The 18,405-nt window shown below is 46.0% G+C and overlaps 8 non-coding genes across 8 annotated transcripts; all 8 read left to right on the top strand.

Annotated features, from left to right (window-relative positions):
* The first annotated feature begins 421 nt into the window (after window positions 1-421).
* Window positions 422-612, top strand: LOC130347898 (U2 spliceosomal RNA). The gene has a single exon (XR_008885751.1). It is a non-coding gene; the product is annotated as a U2 spliceosomal RNA (small nuclear RNA).
* Window positions 613-2,705: 2,093 nt separating this feature from the next.
* On the top strand, window positions 2,706-2,896 carry LOC130347860 (U2 spliceosomal RNA). Its single transcript, XR_008885721.1, has one exon. It is a non-coding gene; the product is annotated as a U2 spliceosomal RNA (small nuclear RNA).
* A 2,091-nt stretch (window positions 2,897-4,987) lies between these two features.
* On the top strand, window positions 4,988-5,178 carry LOC130347910 (U2 spliceosomal RNA). Its single transcript, XR_008885762.1, has one exon. It is a non-coding gene; the product is annotated as a U2 spliceosomal RNA (small nuclear RNA).
* Window positions 5,179-7,241: 2,063 nt separating this feature from the next.
* LOC130347922 (U2 spliceosomal RNA) lies at window positions 7,242-7,432 on the top strand. The gene has a single exon (XR_008885773.1). It is a non-coding gene; the product is annotated as a U2 spliceosomal RNA (small nuclear RNA).
* A 2,074-nt stretch (window positions 7,433-9,506) lies between these two features.
* LOC130347866 (U2 spliceosomal RNA) lies at window positions 9,507-9,697 on the top strand. Its single transcript, XR_008885726.1, has one exon. It is a non-coding gene; the product is annotated as a U2 spliceosomal RNA (small nuclear RNA).
* A 2,083-nt stretch (window positions 9,698-11,780) lies between these two features.
* Window positions 11,781-11,971, top strand: LOC130347876 (U2 spliceosomal RNA). The gene has a single exon (XR_008885731.1). It is a non-coding gene; the product is annotated as a U2 spliceosomal RNA (small nuclear RNA).
* A 2,714-nt stretch (window positions 11,972-14,685) lies between these two features.
* LOC130347863 (U2 spliceosomal RNA) lies at window positions 14,686-14,876 on the top strand. Its single transcript, XR_008885723.1, has one exon. It is a non-coding gene; the product is annotated as a U2 spliceosomal RNA (small nuclear RNA).
* A 2,099-nt stretch (window positions 14,877-16,975) lies between these two features.
* Window positions 16,976-17,166, top strand: LOC130347877 (U2 spliceosomal RNA). Its single transcript, XR_008885732.1, has one exon. It is a non-coding gene; the product is annotated as a U2 spliceosomal RNA (small nuclear RNA).
* Window positions 17,167-18,405: the final 1,239 nt, after the last annotated feature.

The following is an 18,405-nucleotide window of genomic DNA, read 5'->3' on the forward strand; positions in this document are numbered from 1 at the left end:
AGGTAAGTCCAATGGGGTGCAGGCATGTCCTCTATGCTTACAGCTTCCCGTGGGTGTTGGTTTGATACCGTTTGGGGACAGCCAAGGAGGCATCTGCAGGCAACAAAGGTAGGTGTGTGCTTGTGTGTGTGTTTCCTATGCAGATCCTAAGCCCAGTGTCACATGCAAGTAGGAGGAGTAAGAAGGGTTCCTGGCAAATCCGGGTTATGGATTGCATTTAAAAAGGCCCCGTGGGAGTGCAATGGGCCCCTGTCTTGCTGCTTAGCAATAATGGTATGGGTTTAGGTTCTGCTGTGTGTACTGGTGGTTGACTGCCCCCCAGCCCAGAGTGTGCATGGAAAATTGTCTGGCAGCCTCCCTGACAGCAAGCAGTGATAGTGCCCATGAAGGGCACCTTGTTGGGCCCGCCCCTTTCACGGTTATCGCTTCTCGGCCTTTTGGCTAAGATCAAGTGTAGTATCTGTTCTTATCAGTTTAATATCTGATACGTCCCCTATCTGGGGACCATATATTAAATGGATTTTTGAGAACGGGGGCCGATTTCGAAGCTTGCTTCCGTCGCCCTATGCATTGACCCGATATGGCAGTATCTTCGGGTACAGTGCACCACCCCCTTACAGGGTTAAAAAGAAAGATTCCTACTTTCATTGCTACCTGCTTGCTGGCTAGCCAGCTAGCCAGCCCTGTGGGCCTTGCTGCTGCTGCAGCCAAAAAACAAAAGGTGGTGCTGCTGCTGCTTCTGCTGCTTCTGCTTCTGCTTGTGTCTGGCCGCTGTTGGAGCGTCCAGGCACAGGACTTCTGCTGCTGCTGACTAAATGGCCTCCTTAATTGGATCATTTGAGTAGCCAGCACACCTGTGCAGGTAGGGCATGACATGATAGGCAGCTGCCTTGATAGCGGGTGGGTGCTGAATGTTCCTAATTGACAAAATAAGATTAATGCTTATGAAGAAATATAAAATCTCATCCCTTCCCCAATATCGCGCCACACCCCTACCCCTTAATTCCCTGGTTGAACTTGATGGACATATGTCTTTTTTCGACCGTACTAACTATGTAACTATGTAACATAACATGGGGGGGGGGGGGGGGTCTCCTGGCTGTTCACACAGGTGTGTCATTGCTGTACATTGACCATGCATTGCTTCTGTGGTATTGCAAAGGCAAAGACAAATGCTTCCAGCCATCCATTGCACTAATGGATTGGTCATCAGCTGGCTGTCTATGTCCCGCATCAATATAGACCAAAGTACAGAGGGTTAGGCTATGCTATTGTGCACCTACCTGATGCATCAGAAGGTGCGAGGCCCTTGCTAAATTCTGTGCACAGACTTTGAGATCTATACTTTAGACTGTATCTAAACCTGCTCCAACATGGACTGACATTCTGGCCTACTTTCAGCCGATGCGACTTGTCTGTCGCTGAACAGTCGCTTTTTATGTATTCAGCACCTATGTATAATGTTGTAAAAATGCTCTAGAAGCTAAAGTCGCAGAAATGTCACACATATTTGGCCTGCAACTTTCTGTGCGACAAATTCAGACAGGAAAAATCAGTATAAATCCTTAGAAAATTATCCCCCAGTGTCTCCATCTGCTGGCGGTATTGAATAAGCATTGCTGCACTGATGGGGTATGCATTAGACGAAAAAAAAGAAGAAAAAGAAGAATAATACGCCCAGAAAAGAGGCGAAAAGGAGAAAAACGTAAAAAAACGTGAAAAAAAAGTAAGAGGAAGAGAAGGGAAAAAAAGGTGGAAATGGGTTTAAAAGTGATTTCGGCGGAGAAATATATATATATATATATATATATATATATATATATATATATATACGCGCACACACACACATATATATAAACGTATTCTCCGTTGAGATATTGCAGCCGCTGCTGTGTCCAGGCCCAGGAGCCTTAGCACTGTGCTGTGATGTCACTCAATACCACTGACATCACTAGGTGTAAACAACATCTCTCCTTTGCTGTGTATGTGACTATGGAGCTGTTTGGTGATGTCGTCTATTATGGCCTTCATAGAAGCAACAGGAGATTGTTGCATCCATCTAGAACCCTCAGAACTACAGTGCTATGATGTCACTCACTTCCACAGGCCTTGCAGAGTGTAAACAACAACAACCCAGCTTTGTTGTGTATGTAACCATAGGGATTTGTGATGTCACCTAGAACCTTCACAGCAGCGACAGCTTTATGAGGAGCATCAGCACTGCTCTGCCTGAGCAGAACCATCACCGCCATAGGTTGTCAAATAACCCGGGTTTAACCCACACAGGTAAGTCCAATGGGGTGCAGGCATGTCCTCTATGCTTACAGCTTCCCGTGGGTGTTGGTTTGATACCGTTTGGGGACAGCCAAGGAGGCATCTGCAGGCAACAAAGGTAGGTGTGTGCTTGTGTGTGTGTTTCCTATGCAGATCCTAAGCCCAGTGTCACATGCAAGTAGGAGGAGTAAGAAGGGTTCCTGGCAAATCCGGGTTATGGATTGCATTTAAAAAGGCCCCGTGGGAGTGCAATGGGCCCCTGTCTTGCTGCTTAGCAATAATGGTATGGGTTTAGGTTCTGCTGTGTGTACTGGTGGTTGACTGCCCCCCAGCCCAGAGTGTGCATGGAAAATTGTCTGGCAGCCTCCCTGACAGCAAGCAGTGATAGTGCCCATGAAGGGCACCTTGTTGGGCCCGCCCCTTTCACGGTTATTGCTTCTCGGCCTTTTGGCTAAGATCAAGTGTAGTATCTGTTCTTATCAGTTTAATATCTGATACGTCCCCTATCTGGGGACCATATATTAAATGGATTTTTGAGAACGGGGGCCGATTTCGAAGCTTGCTTCCGTCGCCCTATGCATTGACCCGATATGGCAGTATCTTCGGGTACAGTGCACCACCCCCTTACAGGGTTAAAAAGAAAGATTCCTACTTTCATTGCTACCTGCTTGCTGGCTAGCCAGCTAGCCAGCCCTGTGGGCCTTGCTGCTGCTGCAGCCAAAAAACAAAAGGTGGTGCTGCTGCTGCTTCTGCTGCTTCTGCTTCTGCTTGTGTCTGGCCGCTGTTGGAGCGTCCAGGCACAGGACTTCTGCTGCTGCTGACTAAATGGCCTCCTTAATTGGATCATTTGAGTAGCCAGCACACCTGTGCAGGTAGGGCATGACATGATAGGCAGCTGCCTTGATAGCGGGTGGGTGCTGAATGTTCCTAATTGACAAAATAAGATTAATGCTTATGAAGAAATATAAAATCTCATCCCTTCCCCAATATCGCGCCACACCCCTACCCCTTAATTCCCTGGTTGAACTTGATGGACATATGTCTTTTTTCGACCGTACTAACTATGTAACTATGTAACATAACATGGGGGGGGGGGGGGTCTCCTGGCTGTTCACACAGGTGTGTCATTGCTGTACATTGACCATGCATTGCTTCTGTGGTATTGCAAAGGCAAAGACAAATGCTTCCAGCCATCCATTGCACTAATGGATTGGTCATCAGCTGGCTGTCTATGTCCCGCATCAATATAGACCAAAGTACAGAGGGTTAGGCTATGCTATTGTGCACCTACCTGATGCATCAGAAGGTGCGAGGCCCTTGCTAAATTCTGTGCACAGACTTTGAGATCTATACTTTAGACTGTATCTAAACCTGCTCCAACATGGACTGACATTCTGGCCTACTTTCAGCCGATGCGACTTGTCTGTCGCTGAACAGTCGCTTTTTATGTATTCAGCACCTATGTATAATGTTGTAAAAATGCTCTAGAAGCTAAAGTCGCAGAAATGTCACACATATTTGGCCTGCAACTTTCTGTGCGACAAATTCAGACAGGAAAAATCAGTATAAATCCTTAGAAAATTATCCCCCAGTGTCTCCATCTGCTGGCGGTATTGAATAAGCATTGCTGCACTGATGGGGTATGCATTAGACGAAAAAAAAGAAGAAAAAGAAGAATAATACGCCCAGAAAAGAGGCGAAAAGGAGAAAAACGTAAAAAAACGTGAAAAAAAAGTAAGAGGAAGAGAAGGGAAAAAAAGGTGGAAATGGGTTTAAAAGTGATTTCGGCGGAGAAATATATATATATATATATATATATATATATATATATATATATATACGCGCACACACACACATATATATAAACGTATTCTCCGTTGAGATATTGCAGCCGCTGCTGTGTCCAGGCCCAGGAGCCTTAGCACTGTGCTGTGATGTCACTCAATACCACTGACATCACTAGGTGTAAACAACATCTCTCCTTTGCTGTGTATGTGACTATGGAGCTGTTTGGTGATGTCGTCTATTATGGCCTTCATAGAAGCAACAGGAGATTGTTGCATCCATCTAGAACCCTCAGAACTACAGTGCTATGATGTCACTCACTTCCACAGGCCTTGCAGAGTGTAAACAACAACAACCCAGCTTTGTTGTGTATGTAACCATAGGGATTTGTGATGTCACCTAGAACCTTCACAGCAGCGACAGCTTTATGAGGAGCATCAGCACTGCTCTGCCTGAGCAGAACCATCACCGCCATAGGTTGTCAAATAACCCGGGTTTAACCCACACAGGTAAGTCCAATGGGGTGCAGGCATGTCCTCTATGCTTACAGCTTCCCGTGGGTGTTGGTTTGATACCGTTTGGGGACAGCCAAGGAGGCATCTGCAGGCAACAAAGGTAGGTGTGTGCTTGTGTGTGTGTTTCCTATGCAGATCCTAAGCCCAGTGTCACATGCAAGTAGGAGGAGTAAGAAGGGTTCCTGGCAAATCCGGGTTATGGATTGCATTTAAAAAGGCCCCGTGGGAGTGCAATGGGCCCCTGTCTTGCTGCTTAGCAATAATGGTATGGGTTTAGGTTCTGCTGTGTGTACTGGTGGTTGACTGCCCCCCAGCCCAGAGTGTGCATGGAAAATTGTCTGGCAGCCTCCCTGACAGCAAGCAGTGATAGTGCCCATGAAGGGCACCTTGTTGGGCCCGCCCCTTTCACGGTTATCGCTTCTCGGCCTTTTGGCTAAGATCAAGTGTAGTATCTGTTCTTATCAGTTTAATATCTGATACGTCCCCTATCTGGGGACCATATATTAAATGGATTTTTGAGAACGGGGGCCGATTTCGAAGCTTGCTTCCGTCGCCCTATGCATTGACCCGATATGGCAGTATCTTCGGGTACAGTGCACCACCCCCTTACAGGGTTAAAAAGAAAGATTCCTACTTTCATTGCTACCTGCTTGCTGGCTAGCCAGCTAGCCAGCCCTGTGGGCCTTGCTGCTGCTGCAGCCAAAAAACAAAAGGTGGTGCTGCTGCTGCTTCTGCTTGTGTCTGGCCGCTGTTGGAGCGTCCAGGCACAGGACTTCTGCTGCTGCTGACTAAATGGCCTCCTTAATTGGATCATTTGAGTAGCCAGCACACCTGTGCAGGTAGGGCATGACATGATAGGCAGCTGCCTTGATAGCGGGTGGGTGCTGAATGTTCCTAATTGACAAAATAAGATTAATGCTTATGAAGAAATATAAAATCTCATCCCTTCCCCAATATCGCGCCACACCCCTACCCCTTAATTCCCTGGTTGAACTTGATGGACATATGTCTTTTTTCGACCGTACTAACTATGTAACTATGTAACATAACATGGGGGGGGGGGGGTCTCCTGGCTGTTCACACAGGTGTGTCATTGCTGTACATTGACCATGCATTGCTTCTGTGGTATTGCAAAGGCAAAGACAAATGCTTCCAGCCATCCCTTGCACTAATGGATTGGTCATCAGCTGGCTGTCTATGTCCCGCATCAATATAGACCAAAGTACAGAAGGTTAGGCTATGCTATTGTGCACCTACCTGATGCATCAGAAGGTGCGAGGCCCTTGCTAAATTCTGTGCACAGACTTTGAGATCTATACTTTAGACTGTATCTAAACCTGCTCCAACATGGACTGACATTCTGGCCTACTTTCAGCCGATGCGACTTGTCTGTCGCTGAACAGTCGCTTTTTATGTATTCAGCACCTATGTATAATGTTGTAAAAATGCTCTAGAAGCTAAAGTCGCAGAAATGTCACACATATTTGGCCTGCAACTTTCTGTGCGACAAATTCAGACAGGAAAAATCAGTATAAATCCTTAGAAAATTATCCCCCAGTGTCTCCATCTGCTGGCGGTATTGAATAAGCATTGCTGCACTGATGGGGTATGCATTAGACGAAAAAAAAGAAGAAAAAGAAGAATAATACGCCCAGAAAAGAGGCGAAAAGGAGAAAAACGTAAAAAAACGTGAAAAAAAAGTAAGAGGAAGAGAGGGAAAAAAAGGTGGAAATGGGTTTAAAAGTGATTTCGGCGGAGAAATATATATATATATATATATATATATATATATATACGCGCACACACACACATATATATAAACGTATTCTCCGTTGAGATATTGCAGCCGCTGCTGTGTCCAGGCCCAGGAGCCTTAGCACTGTGCTGTGATGTCACTCAATACCACTGACATCACTAGGTGTAAACAACATCTCTCCTTTGCTGTGTATGTGACTATGGAGCTGTTTGGTGATGTCGTCTATTATGGCCTTCATAGAAGCAACAGGAGATTGTTGCATCCATCTAGAACCCTCAGAACTACAGTGCTATGATGTCACTCACTTCCACAGGCCTTGCAGAGTGTAAACAACAACAACCCAGCTTTGTTGTGTATGTAACCATAGGGATTTGTGATGTCACCTAGAACCTTCACAGCAGCGACAGCTTTATGAGGAGCATCAGCACTGCTCTGCCTGAGCAGAACCATCACCGCCATAGGTTGTCAAATAACCCGGGTTTAACCCACACAGGTAAGTCCAATGGGGTGCAGGCATGTCCTCTATGCTTACAGCTTCCCGTGGGTGTTGGTTTGATACCGTTTGGGGACAGCCAAGGAGGCATCTGCAGGCAACAAAGGTAGGTGTGTGCTTGTGTGTGTGTTTCCTATGCAGATCCTAAGCCCAGTGTCACATGCAAGTAGGAGGAGTAAGAAGGGTTCCTGCAAATCCGGGTTATGGATTGCATTTAAAAAGGCCCCGTGGGAGTGCAATGGGCCCCTGTCTTGCTGCTTAGCAATAATGGTATGGGTTTAGGTTCTGCTGTGTGTACTGGTGGTTGACTGCCCCCCAGCCCAGAGTGTGCATGGAAAATTGTCTGGCAGCCTCCCTGACAGCAAGCAGTGATAGTGCCCATGAAGGGCACCTTGTTGGGCCCGCCCCTTTCACGGTTATCGCTTCTCGGCCTTTTGGCTAAGATCAAGTGTAGTATCTGTTCTTATCAGTTTAATATCTGATACGTCCCCTATCTGGGGACCATATATTAAATGGATTTTTGAGAACGGGGGCCGATTTCGAAGCTTGCTTCCGTCGCCCTATGCATTGACCCGATATGGCAGTATCTTCGGGTACAGTGCACCACCCCCTTACAGGGTTAAAAAGAAAGATTCCTACTTTCATTGCTACCTGCTTGCTGGCTAGCCAGCTAGCCAGCCCTGTGGGCCTTGCTGCTGCTGCAGCCAAAAAACAAAAGGTGGTGCTGCTGCTGCTTCTGCTTGTGTCTGGCCGCTGTTGGAGCGTCCAGGCACAGGACTTCTGCTGCTGCTGACTAAATGGCCTCCTTAATTGGATCATTTGAGTAGCCAGCACACCTGTGCAGGTAGGGCATGACATGATAGGCAGCTGCCTTGATAGCGGGTGGGTGCTGAATGTTCCTAATTGACAAAATAAGATTAATGCTTATGAAGAAATATAAAATCTCATCCCTTCCCCAATATCGCGCCACACCCCTACCCCTTAATTCCCTGGTTGAACTTGATGGACATATGTCTTTTTTCGACCGTACTAACTATGTAACTATGTAACATAACATGGGGGGGGGGGGGGTCTCCTGGCTGTTCACACAGGTGTGTCATTGCTGTACATTGACCATGCATTGCTTCTGTGGTATTGCAAAGGCAAAGACAAATGCTTCCAGCCATCCCTTGCACTAATGGATTGGTCATCAGCTGGCTGTCTATGTCCCGCATCAATATAGACCAAAGTACAGAGGGTTAGGCTATGCTATTGTGCACCTACCTGATGCATCAGAAGGTGCGAGGCCCTTGCTAAATTCTGTGCACAGACTTTGAGATCTATACTTTAGACTGTATCTAAACCTGCTCCAACATGGACTGACATTCTGGCCTACTTTCAGCCGATGCGACTTGTCTGTCGCTGAACAGTCGCTTTTTATGTATTCAGCACCTATGTATAATGTTGTAAAAATGCTCTAGAAGCTAAAGTCGCAGAAATGTCACACATATTTGGCCTGCAACTTTCTGTGCGACAAATTCAGACAGGAAAAATCAGTATAAATCCTTAGAAAATTATCCCCCAGTGTCTCCATCTGCTGGCGGTATTGAATAAGCATTGCTGCACTGATGGGGTATGCATTAGACGAAAAAAAAGAAGAAAAAGAAGAATAATACGCCCAGAAAAGAGGCGAAAAGGAGAAAAACGTAAAAAAACGTGAAAAAAAAGTAAGAGGAAGAGAAGGGAAAAAAAGGTGGAAATGGGTTTAAAAGTGATTTCGGCGGAGAAATATATATATATATATATATATATATATATATATATATATATACGCGCACACACACACATATATATAAACGTATTCTCCGTTGAGATATTGCAGCCGCTGCTGTGTCCAGGCCCAGGAGCCTTAGCACTGTGCTGTGATGTCACTCAATACCACTGACATCACTAGGTGTAAACAACATCTCTCCTTTGCTGTGTATGTGACTATGGAGCTGTTTGGTGATGTCGTCTATTATGGCCTTCATAGAAGCAACAGGAGATTGTTGCATCCATCTAGAACCCTCAGAACTACAGTGCTATGATGTCACTCACTTCCACAGGCCTTGCAGAGTGTAAACAACAACAACCCAGCTTTGTTGTGTATGTAACCATAGGGATTTGTGATGTCACCTAGAACCTTCACAGCAGCGACAGCTTTATGAGGAGCATCAGCACTGCTCTGCCTGAGCAGAACCATCACCGCCATAGGTTGTCAAATAACCCGGGTTTAACCCACACAGGTAAGTCCAATGGGGTGCAGGCATGTCCTCTATGCTTACAGCTTCCCGTGGGTGTTGGTTTGATACCGTTTGGGGACAGCCAAGGAGGCATCTGCAGGCAACAAAGGTAGGTGTGTGCTTGTGTGTGTGTTTCCTATGCAGATCCTAAGCCCAGTGTCACATGCAAGTAGGAGGAGTAAGAAGGGTTCCTGGCAAATCCGGGTTATGGATTGCATTTAAAAAGGCCCCGTGGGAGTGCAATGGGCCCCTGTCTTGCTGCTTAGCAATAATGGTATGGGTTTAGGTTCTGCTGTGTGTACTGGTGGTTGACTGCCCCCCAGCCCAGAGTGTGCATGGAAAATTGTCTGGCAGCCTCCCTGACAGCAAGCAGTGATAGTGCCCATGAAGGGCACCTTGTTGGGCCCGCCCCTTTCACGGTTATCGCTTCTCGGCCTTTTGGCTAAGATCAAGTGTAGTATCTGTTCTTATCAGTTTAATATCTGATACGTCCCCTATCTGGGGACCATATATTAAATGGATTTTTGAGAACGGGGGCCGATTTCGAAGCTTGCTTCCGTCGCCCTATGCATTGACCCGATATGGCAGTATCTTCGGGTACAGTGCACCACCCCCTTACAGGGTTAAAAAGAAAGATTCCTACTTTCATTGCTACCTGCTTGCTGGCTAGCCAGCTAGCCAGCCCTGTGGGCCTTGCTGCTGCTGCAGCCAAAAAACAAAAGGTGGTGCTGCTGCTGCTTCTGCTGCTTCTGCTTGTGTCTGGCCGCTGTTGGAGCGTCCAGGCACAGGACTTCTGCTGCTGCTGACTAAATGGCCTCCTTAATTGGATCATTTGAGTAGCCAGCACACCTGTGCAGGTAGGGCATGACATGATAGGCAGCTGCCTTGATAGCGGGTGGGTGCTGAATGTTCCTAATTGACAAAATAAGATTAATGCTTATGAAGAAATATAAAATCTCATCCCTTCCCCAATATCGCGCCACACCCCTACCCCTTAATTCCCTGGTTGAACTTGATGGACATATGTCTTTTTTCGACCGTACTAACTATGTAACTATGTAACATAACATGGGGGGGGGGGGGGTCTCCTGGCTGTTCACACAGGTGTGTCATTGCTGTACATTGACCATGCATTGCTTCTGTGGTATTGCAAAGGCAAAGACAAATGCTTCCAGCCATCCATTGCACTAATGGATTGGTCATCAGCTGGCTGTCTATGTCCCGCATCAATATAGACCAAAGTACAGAGGGTTAGGCTATGCTATTGTGCACCTACCTGATGCATCAGAAGGTGCGAGGCCCTTGCTAAATTCTGTGCACAGACTTTGAGATCTATACTTTAGACTGTATCTAAACCTGCTCCAACATGGACTGACATTCTGGCCTACTTTCAGCCGATGCGACTTGTCTGTCGCTGAACAGTCGCTTTTTATGTATTCAGCACCTATGTATAATGTTGTAAAAATGCTCTAGAAGCTAAAGTCGCAGAAATGTCACACATATTTGGCCTGCAACTTTCTGTGCGACAAATTCAGACAGGAAAAATCAGTATAAATCCTTAGAAAATTATCCCCCAGTGTCTCCATCTGCTGGCGGTATTGAATAAGCATTGCTGCACTGATGGGGTATGCATTAGACGAAAAAAAAGAAGAAAAAGAAGAATAATACGCCCAGAAAAGAGGCGAAAAGGAGAAAAACGTAAAAAAACGTGAAAAAAAAGTAAGAGGAAGAGAAGGGAAAAAAAGGTGGAAATGGGTTTAAAAGTGATTTCGGCGGAGAAATATATATATATATATATATATATATATATATATATATATATACGCGCACACACACACATATATATAAACGTATTCTCCGTTGAGATATTGCAGCCGCTGCTGTGTCCAGGCCCAGGAGCCTTAGCACTGTGCTGTGATGTCACTCAATACCACTGACATCACTAGGTGTAAACAACATCTCTCCTTTGCTGTGTATGTGACTATGGAGCTGTTTGGTGATGTCGTCTATTATGGCCTTCATAGAAGCAACAGGAGATTGTTGCATCCATCTAGAACCCTCAGAACTACAGTGCTATGATGTCACTCACTTCCACAGGCCTTGCAGAGTGTAAACAACAACAACCCAGCTTTGTTGTGTATGTAACCATAGGGATTTGTGATGTCACCTAGAACCTTCACAGCAGCGACAGCTTTATGAGGAGCATCAGCACTGCTCTGCCTGAGCAGAACCATCACCGCCATAGGTTGTCAAATAACCCGGGTTTAACCCACACAGGTAAGTCCAATGGGGTGCAGGCATGTCCTCTATGCTTACAGCTTCCCGTGGGTGTTGGTTTGATACCGTTTGGGGACAGCCAAGGAGGCATCTGCAGGCAACAAAGGTAGGTGTGTGCTTGTGTGTGTGTTTCCTATGCAGATCCTAAGCCCAGTGTCACATGCAAGTAGGAGGAGTAAGAAGGGTTCCTGGCAAATCCGGGTTATGGATTGCATTTAAAAAGGCCCCGTGGGAGTGCAATGGGCCCCTGTCTTGCTGCTTAGCAATAATGGTATGGGTTTAGGTTCTGCTGTGTGTACTGGTGGTTGACTGCCCCCCAGCCCAGAGTGTGCATGGAAAATTGTCTGGCAGCCTCCCTGACAGCAAGCAGTGATAGTGCCCATGAAGGGCACCTTGTTGGGCCCGCCCCTTTCACGGTTATCGCTTCTCGGCCTTTTGGCTAAGATCAAGTGTAGTATCTGTTCTTATCAGTTTAATATCTGATACGTCCCCTATCTGGGGACCATATATTAAATGGATTTTTGAGAACGGGGGCCGATTTCGAAGCTTGCTTCCGTCGCCCTATGCATTGACCCGATATGGCAGTATCTTCGGGTACAGTGCACCACCCCCTTACAGGGTTAAAAAGAAAGATTCCTACTTTCATTGCTACCTGCTTGCTGGCTAGCCAGCTAGCCAGCCCTGTGGGCCTTGCTGCTGCTGCAGCCAAAAAACAAAAGGTGGTGCTGCTGCTGCTGCTTCTGCTGCTTCTGCTTCTGCTTGTGTCTGGCCGCTGTTGGAGCGTCCAGGCACAGGACTTCTGCTGCTGCTGACTAAATGGCCTCCTTAATTGGATCATTTGAGTAGCCAGCACACCTGTGCAGGTAGGGCATGACATGATAGGCAGCTGCCTTGATAGCGGGTGGGTGCTGAATGTTCCTAATTGACAAAATAAGATTAATGCTTATGAAGAAATATAAAATCTCATCCCTTCCCCAATATCGCGCCACACCCCTACCCCTTAATTCCCTGGTTGAACTTGATGGACATATGTCTTTTTTCGACCGTACTAACTATGTAACTATGTAACATAACATGGGGGGGGGGGGGGTCTCCTGGCTGTTCACACAGGTGTGTCATTGCTGTACATTGACCATGCATTGCTTCTGTGGTATTGCAAAGGCAAAGACAAATGCTTCCAGCCATCCATTGCACTAATGGATTGGTCATCAGCTGGCTGTCTATGTCCCGCATCAATATAGACCAAAGTACAGAGGGTTAGGCTATGCTATTGTGCACCTACCTGATGCATCAGAAGGTGCGAGGCCCTTGCTAAATTCTGTGCACAGACTTTGAGATCTATACTTTAGACTGTATCTAAACCTGCTCCAACATGGACTGACATTCTGGCCTACTTTCAGCCGATGCGACTTGTCTGTCGCTGAACAGTCGCTTTTTATGTATTCAGCACCTATGTATAATGTTGTAAAAATGCTCTAGAAGCTAAAGTCGCAGAAATGTCACACATATTTGGCCTGCAACTTTCTGTGCGACAAATTCAGACAGGAAAAATCAGTATAAATCCTTAGAAAATTATCCCCCAGTGTCTCCATCTGCTGGCGGTATTGAATAAGCATTGCTGCACTGATGGGGTATGCATTAGACGAAAAAAAAGAAGAAAAAGAAGAATAATACGCCCAGAAAAGAGGCGAAAAGGAGAAAAACGTAAAAAAACGTGAAAAAAAAGTAAGAGGAAGAGAAGGGAAAAAAAGGTGGAAATGGGTTTAAAAGTGATTTCGGCGGAGAAATATATATATATATATATATATATATATATATATATACGCGCACACACACACATATATATAAACGTATTCTCCGTTGAGATATTGCAGCCGCTGCTGTGTCCAGGCCCAGGAGCCTTAGCACTGTGCTGTGATGTCACTCAATACCACTGACATCACTAGGTGTAAACAACATCTCTCCTTTGCTGTGTATGTGACTATGGAGCTGTAGGGATTTGTGATGTCACCTAGAACCTTCACAGCAGCGACAGCTTTATGAGGAGCATCAGCACTGCTCTGCCTGAGCAGAACCATCACCGCCATAGGTTGTCAAATAACCCGGGTTTAACCCACACAGGTAAGTCCAATGGGGTGCAGGCATGTCCTCTATGCTTACAGCTTCCCGTGGGTGTTGGTTTGATAGGAAAAATCTGTATAAATCCTTAGAAAATTATCCCCCAGTGTCTCCATCTGCTGGCGGTATTGAATAAGCATTGCTGCACTGATGGGGTATGCATTAGACGAAAAAAAAGAAGAAAAAGAAGAATAATACGCCCAGAAAAGAGGCGAAAAGGAGAAAAACGTAAAAAAACGTGAAAAAAAAGTAAGAGGAAGAGAAGGGAAAAAAAGGTGGAAATGGGTTTAAAAGTGATTTCGGCGGAGAAATATATATATATATATATATATATACGCGCACACACACACATATATAAACGTATTCTCCGTTGAGATATTGCAGCCGCTGCTGTGTCCAGGCCCAGGAGCCTTAGCACTGTGCTGTGATGTCACTCAATACCACTGACATCACTAGGTGTAAACAACATCTCTCCTTTGCTGTGTATGTGACTATGGAGCTGTTTGGTGATGTCGTCTATTATGGCCTTCATAGAAGCAACAGGAGATTGTTGCATCCATCTAGAACCCTCAGAACTACAGTGCTATGATGTCACTCACTTCCACAGGCCTTGCAGAGTGTAAACAACAACAACCCAGCTTTGTTGTGTATGTAACCATAGGGATTTGTGATGTCACCTAGAACCTTCACAGCAGCGACAGCTTTATGAGGAGCATCAGCACTGCTCTGCCTGAGCAGAACCATCACCGCCATAGGTTGTCAAATAACCCGGGTTTAACCCACACAGGTAAGTCCAATGGGGTGCAGGCATGTCCTCTATGCTTACAGCTTCCCGTGGGTGTTGGTTTGATACCGTTTGGGGACAGCCAAGGAGGCATCTGCAGGCAACAAAGGTAGGTGTGTGCTTGTGTGTGTGTTTCCTATGCAGATCCTAAGCCCAGTGTCACATGCAAGTAGGAGGAGTAAGAAGGGTTCCTGGCAAATCCGGGTTATGGATTGCATTTAAAAAGGCCCCGTGGGAGTGCAATGGGCCCCTGTCTTGCTGCTTAGCAATAATGGTATGGGTTTAGGTTCTGCTGTGTGTACTGGTGGTTGACTGCCCCCCAGCCCAGAGTGTGCATGGAAAATTGTCTGGCAGCCTCCCTGACAGCAAGCAGTGATAGTGCCCATGAAGGGCACCTTGTTGGGCCCGCCCCTTTCACGGTTATCGCTTCTCGGCCTTTTGGCTAAGATCAAGTGTAGTATCTGTTCTTATCAGTTTAATATCTGATACGTCCCCTCTCTGGGGACCATATATTAAATGGATTTTTGAGAACGGGGGCCGATTTCGAAGCTTGCTTCCGTCGCCCTATGCATTGACCCGATATGGCAGTATCTTCGGGTACAGTGCACCACCCCCTTACAGGGTTAAAAAGAAAGATTCCTACTTTCATTGCTACCTGCTTGCTGGCTAGCCAGCTAGCCAGCCCTGTGGGCCTTGCTGCTGCTGCAGCCAAAAAACAAAAGGTGGTGCTGCTGCTGCTTCTGCTGCTTCTGCTTCTGCTTGTGTCTGGCCGCTGTTGGAGCGTCCAGGCACAGGACTTCTGCTGCTGCTGACTAAATGGCCTCCTTAATTGGATCATTTGAGTAGCCAGCACACCTGTGCAGGTAGGGCATGACATGATAGGCAGCTGCCTTGATAGCGGGTGGGTGCTGAATGTTCCTAATTGACAAAATAAGATTAATGCTTATGAAGAAATATAAAATCTCATCCCTTCCCCAATATCGCGCCACACCCCTACCCCTTAATTCCCTGGTTGAACTTGATGGACATATGTCTTTTTTCGACCGTACTAACTATGTAACTATGTAACATAACATGGGGGGGGGGGGGGGGGTCTCCTGGCTGTTCACACAGGTGTGTCATTGCTGTACATTGACCATGCATTGCTTCTGTGGTATTGCAAAGGCAAAGACAAATGCTTCCAGCCATCCATTGCACTAATGGATTGGTCATCAGCTGGCTGTCTATGTCCCGCATCAATATAGACCAAAGTACAGAGGGTTAGGCTATGCTATTGTGCACCTACCTGATGCATCAGAAGGTGCGAGGCCCTTGCTAAATTCTGTGCACAGACTTTGAGATCTATACTTTAGACTGTATCTAAACCTGCTCCAACATGGACTGACATTCTGGCCTACTTTCAGCCGATGCGACTTGTCTGTCGCTGAACAGTCGCTTTTTATGTATTCAGCACCTATGTATAATGTTGTAAAAATGCTCTAGAAGTTAAAGTCGCAGAAATGTCACACATATTTGGCCTGCAACTTTCTGTGCGACAAATTCAGACAGGAAAAATCAGTATAAATCCTTAGAAAATTATCCCCCAGTGTCTCCATCTGCTGGCGGTATTGAATAAGCATTGCTGCACTGATGGGGTATGCATTAGACGAAAAAAAAGAAGAAAAAGAAGAATAATACGCCCAGAAAAGAGGCGAAAAGGAGAAAAACTTAAAAAAAACGTGAAAAAAAAGTAAGAGGAAGAGAAGGGAAAAAAAGGTGGAAATGGGTTTAAAAGTGATTTCGGCGGAGAAATATATATATATATATATATATATATATATATATATATATATATATATACGCGCACACACACACATATATATAAACGTATTCTCCGTTGAGATATTGCAGCCGCTGCTGTGTCCAGGCCCAGGAGCCTTAGCACTGTGCTGTGATGTCACTCAATACCACTGACATCACTAGGTGTAAACAACATCTCTCCTTTGCTGTGTATGTGACTATGGAGCTGTTTGGTGATGTCGTCTATTATGGCCTTCATAGAAGCAACAGGAGATTGTTGCATCCATCTAGAACCCTCAGAACTACAGTGCTATGATGTCACTCACTTCCACAGGCCTTGCAGAGTGTAAACAACAACAACCCAGCTTTGTTGTGTATGTAACCATAGGGATTTGTGATGTCACCTAGAACCTTCACAGCAGCGACAGCTTTATGAGGAGCATCAGCACTGCTCTGCCTGAGCAGAACCATCACCGCCATAGGTTGTCAAATAACCCGGGTTTAACCCACACAGGTAAGTCCAATGGGGTGCAGGCATGTCCTCTATGCTTACAGCTTCCCGTGGGTGTTGGTTTGATACCGTTTGGGGACAGCCAAGGAGGCATCTGCAGGCAACAAAGGTAGGTGTGTGCTTGTGTGTGTGTTTCCTATGCAGATCCTAAGCCCAGTGTCACATGCAAGTAGGAGGAGTAAGAAGGGTTCCTGGCAAATCCGGGTTATGGATTGCATTTAAAAAGGCCCCGTGGGAGTGCAATGGGCCCCTGTCTTGCTGCTTAGCAATAATGGTATGGGTTTAGGTTCTGCTGTGTGTACTGGTGGTTGACTGCCCCCCAGCCCAGAGTGTGCATGGAAAATTTTCTGGCAGCCTCCCTGACAGCAAGCAGTGATAGTGCCCATGAAGGGGACCTTGTTGGGCCCGCCCCTTTCACGGTTATCGCTTCTCGGCCTTTTGGCTAAGATCAAGTGTAGTATCTGTTCTTATCAGTTTAATATCTGATACGTCCCCTATCTGGGGACCATATATTAAATGGATTTTTGAGAACGGGGGCCGATTTCGAAGCTTGCTTCCGTCGCCCTATGCATTGACCCGATATGGCAGTATCTTCGGGTACAGTGCACCACCCCCTTACAGGGTTAAAAAGAAAGATTCCTACTTTCATTGCTACCTGCTTGCTGGCTAGCCAGCTAGCCAGCCCTGTGGGCCTTGCTGCTGCTGCAGCCAAAAAACAAAAGGTGGTGCTGCTGCTGCTTCTGCTGCTTCTGCTTCTGCTTGTGTCTGGCCGCTGTTGGAGCGTCCAGGCACAGGACTTCTGCTGCTGCTGACTAAATGGCCTCCTTAATTGGATCATTTGAGTAGCCAGCACACCTGTGCAGGTAGGGCATGACATGATAGGCAGCTGCCTTGATAGCGGGTGGGTGCTGAATGTTCCTAATTGACAAAATAAGATTAATGCTTATGAAGAAATATAAAATCTCATCCCTTCCCCAATATCGCGCCACACCCCTACCCCTTAATTCCCTGGTTGAACTTGATGGACATATGTCTTTTTTCGACCGTACTAACTATGTAACTATGTAACATAACATGGGGGGGGGGGGGGGGTCTCCTGGCTGTTCACACAGGTGTGTCATTGCTGTACATTGACCATGCATTGCTTCTGTGGTATTGCAAAGGCAAAGACAAATGCTTCCAGCCATCCATTGCACTAATGGATTGGTCATCAGCTGGCTGTCTATGTCCCGCATCAATATAGACCAAAGTACAGAGGGTTAGGCTATGCTATTGTGCATCTACCTGATGCATCAGAAGGTGCGAGGCCCTTGCTAAATTCTGTGCACAGACTTTGAGATCTATACTTTAGACTGTATCTAAACCTGCTCCAACATGGACTGACATTCTGGCCTACTTTCAGCCGATGCGACTTGTCTGTCGCTGAACAGTCGCTTTTTATGTATTCAGCACCTATGTATAATGTTGTAAAAATGCTCTAGAAGCTAAAGTCGCAGAAATGTCACACATATTTGGCCTGCAACTTTCTGTGCGACAAATTCAGACAGGAAAAATCAGTATAAATCCTTAGAAAATTATCCCCCAGTGTCTCCATCTGCTGGCGGTATTGAATAAGCATTGCTGCACTGATGGGGTATGCATTAGACGAAAAAAAAGAAGAAAAAGAAGAATAATACGCCCAGAAAAGAGGCGAAAAGGAGAAAAACGTAAAAAAAACGTGAAAAAAAAGTAAGAGGAAGAGAAGGGAAAAAAAGGTGGAAATGGGTTTAAAAGTGATTTCGGCGGAGAAATATATATATATATATATATATATATATATATATATATATATATACGCGCACACACACACATA

This window comes from Hyla sarda, unplaced genomic scaffold, assembly GCF_029499605.1.
Source record: "Hyla sarda isolate aHylSar1 unplaced genomic scaffold, aHylSar1.hap1 scaffold_854, whole genome shotgun sequence".
NCBI lineage: Eukaryota > Metazoa > Chordata > Amphibia > Anura > Hylidae > Hyla > Hyla sarda.